Source organism: Microtus pennsylvanicus, chromosome 4 (genome assembly GCF_037038515.1).
Source record: "Microtus pennsylvanicus isolate mMicPen1 chromosome 4, mMicPen1.hap1, whole genome shotgun sequence".
In the NCBI taxonomy this organism is placed as follows: domain Eukaryota; kingdom Metazoa; phylum Chordata; class Mammalia; order Rodentia; family Cricetidae; genus Microtus; species Microtus pennsylvanicus.
Window position 1 is genome coordinate 121705722 of NC_134582.1, and position 8461 is coordinate 121714182.

Below are 8461 nucleotides of genomic sequence, written 5' to 3' on the forward strand. Positions count from 1 at the left end.
AATGGGGGTTACGGGTCTGCCTATTAGATGTCATAACTTTGTAGGTTGTATATATCAAGAATGCCTCCATTTTTAGGTTTTGCAGTTTGGTGGATAGAAAATTTAGAGTATGTCCTTATGATTCTCTGAATGCCCTCAATGTCTATTGTAATGTCCCCTTTTCATCTTTAATTTTTATTAATTTTCATTTTTCTCTCCACCTTTTAACTAATTTGACTAAGGGTTTACTAATCAATTTGATTTTCTCAAAGAACGAAGTCTTCATTTCATTGATTCTTTGTATTTGTTTCTATTCCATTGATTTCAGCCCTGAGCTTGATTGTTTCTGGCCACTTATTCTTTCCAGGTTTTTCTTTTTTATGTTGTCGGCACTTCGTTCTATGAACTCGCCTCTTAGAACCGCCTTCATTGTGTACCATAGGTTTGGGTATGTTATATATTATTTTCATTCAATTCTAAAATGTTTTTAATTTCCTTTTGGATTTTTGTCTTGACACATTTTTTCTTTCACTTAGTAGTGAGTTGCTTGGTTTCTGAGTTTGTATACTTTATTCTGTTTCTGTTGTTGCTGATAACCAGTTTTAATCCATGGGGTTTGGGTGTTTGTTTGTTTTCAATTTTCTTACATATGTTGAGACTTACTTTGTGTATAAGTATATGGTCAATTTTGTAGAAAGTTCCATGAGTTACTGAAAAGAAAGTATATTTTTTAACGTTTGGGTGGCATGATCTGTAGATGTCTGCTAGGTTCATTTGATATATGATATTCTTTAGACTCGGTATTTCTCTGCTTAGTTTTTGTGGAGATGACCTATCTATTGGTGAGAGTGAGGTACTGAAGTCACTCACTATCAGTGTGTGAAGGTCAGTCAGTGATTTTAGCTTTAGTGGTGTTTGAAGCATAAATGTTTAGAATTGCAATATTCTCTTTGTGGATTTTTTTCTTTAATAAATATACAGTGTCCTTCACTATCTCTTCTGATTAGTTTCACTTTGAAATCTATTTTGTTAGCTGTTGGAATGGATATACCTGCTTGCTTCTTGGGTCCACTTACTTGGAATTCCTTTTTCCATCCATACACCCTGAGTTCATATCTGCCTTGCTTGCAGATGAAAGATGGATCCTGTTTTCTAATCCAATCTGTTACTGTGTCTTTTTATTGGGGAATTGACATCATTAACACTGGAAGTTGCCAGTGAGTCACATTTATTGATTCTCATTATTTTATTGTTATAGTGTGGGCTTTTTGCCAAAAACTATTTTCTGTACCTTTGACCTGGGTTTCCTCTCCTTCCTTTATCTCTGTTTTTCATATGCTTGATCTTCTCATGGTGTCCCAGATTTCACTGATGTGTTGTGCCTTTTCATTTATTTATTTGATTTAACATTCTCTTCTACTGAGCTATCCATTTCTTCTTCCTTGTCTTCAGGACCTGAAATTCTCTCTTCCATGTCTTGGAATCCATTGGTGAGGCTTGTCTCTGAGATTTTTGTTTGACATCCTAAGTTCTTCATTTTCAGTTTTATTCTAGTTTGGGTTTTCTTTAGTTACTCTATTTCTACAATCATGTTTTGAAATTATTTCATTTTAATTTGTTTCACTTAATGTTGGTGTTTTCAATCCTCATTAAGACACTTATTCATATCCTCTTTAAGGTCCTTGAACAATTCATAAACTGTTGTTTTAAAGATGTGCTTCAGTTAGCTTTCATTTCTCCAGGCCCTATTGTGTTAAGGTTATTGGCTTCTGGAGGGAGCATATTGTCTTAGCTAGTCACACAGACGTGTATACAACACATTGGACCATTCAAACATGATTTTATCCTGGTTTTCCCTGATTTTTTTCCATGCTCTTGGTAGTAGAATCCAGATTGAATCTCAGTTTCTTCTCCTGTCAGGTCAGGTGTTATCTGAATTCCCATCAGTCTCTAACTCCAGGGAACTCTTGGCACCTTTATGAAGTGTAGAATCAGAATTATTAGACCATAAAGTTATGGGACTGGGAATGTGGTTCGGTCGGTAGAGTCTGGCAGGCCTAAGATCAATCCCCAGCACCACATAAACTGAGTGTGGTAGTCTGCACTTCTAAATCAAGCACTCAGGGGATGGAAACAGGAAAATCAGAAGTTAAGGGTCATTCTCAACTACATAGTGACCTGGAAGCCAGGGTGGGCCACATGAGACTCTCTATCCCTCTATCCACAGACAAACAGGAGGAAGAGCAGGAGGAGTGAAAGTCATGATGAGGAACCAATAAAAACCATTAAACCAGAGCAGTAGAGGAGGCTGTGTAAGCAAAGGACTCTAGTTACAAAGGCCTGGGTCTCCCTGAAACGTAAGGTCAACGATAACCATAGATGGGATCACAAGTGTCTTTGGGAGAAGGACTGAATTTGGGTTCCAAACCATATTGTGAAGGCATCTTGGGAGCTCTTTAATGGTGCTGAACCGGTGCTACAGGCCTTCAACTGCAGTATCAGTCTCCATGACAGAGCCCTCCAGGAGAAGAGATTTAAGTGGTGATACTGTAGAGCAGGGGATGCTTACAGCATATCAAACACCAATTTTGGTCCTGCAGGAAGCTCCTGAACCTCATAGAATAGCTTGACACTGTGGAAGGACGCCTGAGCCCCCTTGAGGCAGCTCATAGGCTGTGACAGTTCCAAAGAGCATGGAGAATAGGGGAATTTGCAACTGGGACTTGGCAAAGTGCTTTCTTGCTATTCTGTTTTCTGCAGATGATTGATGGGCACACTTGCCAGGAAGTGCAGCCAGATAAGTCCTCCTTTGAAAGCTCTTGACTCACCTCGAATTCACCTGTGAGTTGCTCCCGAGCAGACAAGCCAGACTTTGGTTTTTCTGAGTTGTAATATACCATGACTTCTTGACTCACAGAGAGTGTGTGGCTTGGACAGGAAGCCCAGGCTGGAGCTGAGTCCTAATCCTGTTCTCCGCAACAAATCCCATCCAGCTCCAATGTCTGCTCCAGAGGAACTAGAGGATTATGCTACCCAGACTCACAAGGGCTCAGTGTCTAGCTGTAGGGTCCAGTGGAAGCCGATCACACTTCTGATCTGCACACAAGAAAACGTCAGCATGGTGCACAGTGCAGCAGCAGCTTTGTCCAGACTGCACAGCCAGGCATGGCTGTCATGCCTTAAGAAAGTATACAGAGAACGGGGCACAGTGAGCTTTCCATAAAAAAAAGACCCTCTTAATTATTTAGATACCATATGATGTCTTCTAGATTTACTCTTCAGAGGTCTTACAGTCTTTAAAGAAAAGAGATTTTTCCACACTGTGATTTTCTGCTTATGGAATGTATGTTTATAGAGGGCCATGGACATATACATTCAAATACAAACACACACACACACACACAGAGAGAGAGAGAGAGAGAGAGAGAGAGAGAGAGAGAGATCCATATATAAGCATATTTCCATTTCTGACTGTTCATATAGTGTGTCTGGTGTCTGTCATGATCTGTGTATTCTACAAAAATGACTTTAAAATGGTTGAGATCTCCCCGAGAAAGAACTAAGTTCTAGAGAAGCAAGGACATTCTAGCTAACACCTTTGAAAACTCTTCAGGCTAAGGGTGAGTCACAGGAGGAGGGCTTGGCAGAGCTGAGGGGGAAAAGCCTACCTGCCCATCCAGGGGAAAAGGAGTCTGAGCAGAGACTGGGTAAGTTAAATAAGGCCACATCAGAAGCTTAGACTCAGGGGCTTCCACAAAGCCATGCAATGTTCATACAAATGCAACACACACATGTGCCACACACACACACACACGCGTGCACATTCAAAAATAGAAAAGAAGTGTGGTTTCTCAGTCTGAATACCTGTGCCCACGTTCCTAGCACTCAGGCAGAAAGAACTGGACCCTGAATGAGGCAGATGGACTGAGGACAGAAACCGTCACCTCCAGCCTGCGGAGATGCTCAGACAACCACGGGCACCCCATTTCCACTTTGTGGATGACCGAGCACACAAGGGCACGCGAATCTATAAGAGTCAGTCAAAAGCTCTTGCCCTCTGTGAGACCTTAGATTACACCACATTCTTTGGGTAGAGGAAAGGAAAGTCTGAGAAAGGATATCAGGATCAAGTTTCCCAGCAGTCTGGCAGAATGTGGGCTTGAAATCAGATGTTTAATTACATTAGAAAAACTAAGTTCTCTTTATTTCTTTTGCAACTGGGAAGGAAGTTTACATATGCTATTTGCTTTTAAATTACCAACTTAACACCTAGTAGTAGCTTTCTTTTTTAAAAAAAATAATTCTTATTGAATATTTGCACCCCAATCCCATTCATTTTCCAAGTCCTTCTATATCTGCCTTCCACCCTTATAACTTCCCCCACAAAAGAAAATAAAGCATAAAGTTGTATAAGAAAAAAATTCTCGCCAACCCCTTTGGACAACGACCTGTTTCCTCTGTCAACCGCAATCGCCTGTACATGTCTCATTCTGCTCCTCTGTCTTACCTGCCTCTCCATCACATACTCGTTCACCTTACTAACACTGACATCAGATGTTGCGGTGTGTAACCCAAACAGCTTTACTTGCAGATGTTCATTGCAAGGAGTCATTAGTCTAGTTAAAAACCTCTGACTTCTGCTGTGCCATGAGTACTGCACCCTCATTGAGATCCTCCAATATCCTGCTGATGCCCTGAAGATCCTACAGCTATTGATTCTCATGAACAGCCCCATCTTGGGCTCCAGCAGCTCATAGATGGGGTAGATGTTAGGGTGGACCAACTCAAAGCTCTGGGTCTGGGCTTGGGTGGTAGCTGAGTTGGTCAGCCCACAAGATCTTTCGTGTCAGTGGGGTCAGCTCTCCTGAGTGCCATCCAGGACAGCTCTCCCAAGTCAACTCTCCCATGCTCACACCATTGAGGTCAGCTCTGCTGTGCCCTTGCCCCCAGGGCCAGGTTACCTTTGCTGCCCAGGCAAAGGGGTGGGGTCAGCTCTCCTGTGTTGTAGAAGTAGTAGTAGTAGTAGTAGTAGTAATAGTAGTAGTAGTAGTAGTAGTTGTTGTTGTTATTGTTGTAAAATAGTGGTTTTCTAATGAGTATTTATTGAATGGTAGTCTGATCCAGAGTGAAAAAGACTGTCAGTGGGAAATGTACAGATATTCAAGAAGAGTGCAGGGACCCCTGAGATACACAGATCTCTTTGTAATAATCCTGTAACATTTAGATGCATTCTTCTCACAGTGGAGTTTCCAGAAACTTTGTAACTGACTGGATGAGAAAGAAGATATGAAATCTCTGCTGCCCTCCATTAACCCAGATGTTAAAAAGATTTGCAAAATATGAAATAATTCCACTCTTTTCACTGATTATGTTTGTGTTACTGGAAAGAAGTCTTCGCACCACTGGAATATAAAGGTAACCACCAACCTAACTACACATCCTGCAATCTTCAGTGGCAGCCAGCCTGCTTGATTTGCTGGGGTGATAGTGGCACAAACATTGTTGGAGTAACCAATCACTATCTGATTGGATTTAACATCCACTCCATGAGATGTAACCCATGCCTGACGCTGCTCAGGTGGCTGAGAAACTGTGACTACATAGGCCCTGGACCAAGGGGAAAACCAGATAATACTATGCTGCAAAAGCAGTAGTTCTCAACCTTTGGGTCATGACCCCTTTGGGGGTCACATATCAGCTATCCTGCATATCCAATATCTTACATTACTATTCATAACAGTAGCAAAATAACAGTAATAAAGTAGCAATGAAATAGTGTTATGGTTGAGGGTCGTCACAACATAAGGAACTGTATTAAAGGGTTCCAGCATCAGGAAGGTTGAGAACCGCTGTGCTAAAGGAGCGTAGCAATAAAAATGACTCCTAATGGCCAAGCAGTGGTGGTCCATGCCTTTAATCCCAGCACTCAGGAAGATCTTTGTGAGTTCAATGCCAGCCTTGCTACAGAGTGAGTTTCTGTGTAGCCAGGGCTACACAGAGAAACCCTGTCTCAAAAACACAGAGACAGAGCGACAGAGACAGAGAGACAGAGAGAGAAGAAGAAGAAGAAGAAGAAGAAGAAGAAGAAGAAGAAGAAGAAGAAGAAGAAGAAGAAGAAGAAGAAGAAGAAGAAGAAATAATGATTCCTAACAACACTCTACTATATCCATAGCCTCACTCAACCATCATTAGAGAAGTTTCTCCTACAGTAGATTGGAACAAATGCAGAGATCCACAACTGGACAAAATGTAGACAGTGAAAGACTTTGGAACACTCAGTCCAAAACAGATGCCTTCATCAAATCCAGCCCTCAGGACCCAGGGAGCTGCTATACAGAATAGAAAGAAGAAAGATTATAAGAGCCAGAGGAGATGGATGACACTGAGCACACAATGTCTTCCAGACACACTGGGACTGAAGCACATATGAACTCATAGAGACTGTGGCAACATGCATAGCGTCTGCACTGGTCCAGGAAGGTGAGGGCACAGCACTGAGAGAGGCAAATGGACATGAGCTTTCCATCCCTAACCAAGCTACCTCCAATTGACAATTTCTTGCAAAGGAAAAAATAGTTTTCTCCAAAAGAGTCTCACTGGGTATAAAACCACACTTTAGGTCAGTTCCCATTACCAGCAGATGACCAACACAAAACAAACTCAATGGCATTTTTGGAGATTTTATGTCTTATATTGCTTTGTTTTGGCATTTTTTTAAATTACTGGTCTTTTGCTTGTATATTATGGTTTCCGATTTTGTATTTTTATGGTGTGTGTGTGTGTGTGTGTGTGTGTGTGTGTGTGTGTGTGTGAATATATGTTTCTCATGCTTTTTCTGTTTGTTTTCTAAAAAGAGAGAGAAAGAAGGCATGGAATTGGATGGGTGCAGAGGTTGGGAAAGTCAGGGAGAAAACAAGAGACAGAAAACCATAATCAGAATACATTTTATGAAAAATATTTATTTTCAATTAAAAAATAAATAAAATAGAGTAGTGCTGCTTTTCCACTATTTTGTATTTAAATTACACAATATCATAAGATATTCTACTATAATACTTTCCCTGTGTTAATAAATGCATGTTATGGCTCTCAGTCACATTTATTAACTCACTTATTTTAAAATGAGTCTTGCTATGTCACTCAGGACAGCTTCAAACTTATATATGCCTGCCTGATTTCTCAGCTTTGTCTGTGTGTGTGTGTGAGTGTGCATGCACACTTGTATGTGCACCAGTGCACAAACTCTTGTGTAAGTAAAGTTGGAGGCCATGGGTAAGCATCTTTATACTAAAGTCACTCTCAATTTTATTTTTTGCAACAGAGTCTCTCACTAAACCTGAAACTCACCAATTCATCCAGAGTGGCTGCTCAGCAAGCTCTGAGGACCCTCCTACTCTCAAGTTGCTGCCCCTGGGATTGCAGGCATGTACCGCCATACCCAGTTTTTAATGTGAGTGCCGAGGATATGACCCAGGTCCCTGTTTTACAAGGCAAGGGCTTTATTCACTTAAATATTTTCACAAGCTCTCAGATCTAGTTTTTAACGGCATGTATTGACAGGCACAATGCATAGAGACAAGACCTAGTTCTAGCTTACCTTCCATTGCTATGCTAAAATACTTAAACCAAAAACAATTTAGGAAAAGAAAACGTTTAGCTTAAATTTCCAGATCACATCCTATCATGGAGGCTGTGGAAAGTCCTGACAGCAGAAACCGTGCAGGAACATTGCTTGCTGGCTCATTCCTTAGTTCATTCGTGCTCACTGTCACCTAGTTTCCCACCACCTGCCTAGGGACGGGTGCCACCCACAGTGGGCTGGGCAACAATTAAGGCAATCAAGACCATCCTTCACAAACATGCCCACAGACCAACTTGATTTAGCAGCTATTCAACCGAAACTTTTTTCAGGAGATTCTACGTTGTGTGAAGTTGAGAGTTGATGCTAACTAGAACAACTCTTTTGGGATCCTCAACAGTTTTCCAGGGTCTGGAGACTTGGCTCAGTAAGTGAAGTACTTGCAGCTCAAGCATAAGGACCTGAGATGGATCCAAGCATCAACATCAAAAACCAAACAAGGCAACATGAACTTATTCTTCGAGTCCTGGGGCTTCAGAAACAGATGGCTCCCTCAAGCTCACTGACCAGCTACTCTTAGCAAACCTGTAAGCTCCAGGTTCTGGGGGAGACCCCTGTCTCAAAAATGAAGGTGGAAAGAAGAGCGTGATGACAACACTGGTTGCCATGTCAACGTGGACAGGAGAAATTCCACATGGTCCCAGCCCTAGATGAAGAGCTGCAAGTGGTCAACGCTCCTGAGAGAGAGAATTAACTCCCCCAGTGAAAAACTGCTACATAGGATGTCTGATCCCCAACTCCAAGTGGTCACCCCTGGACACAAATATACACAAGCAATGCTAAATGGACTCAGTAGACTGTACACACATGTAACAATAATATTAAAGAAGAGACTGCATTTTA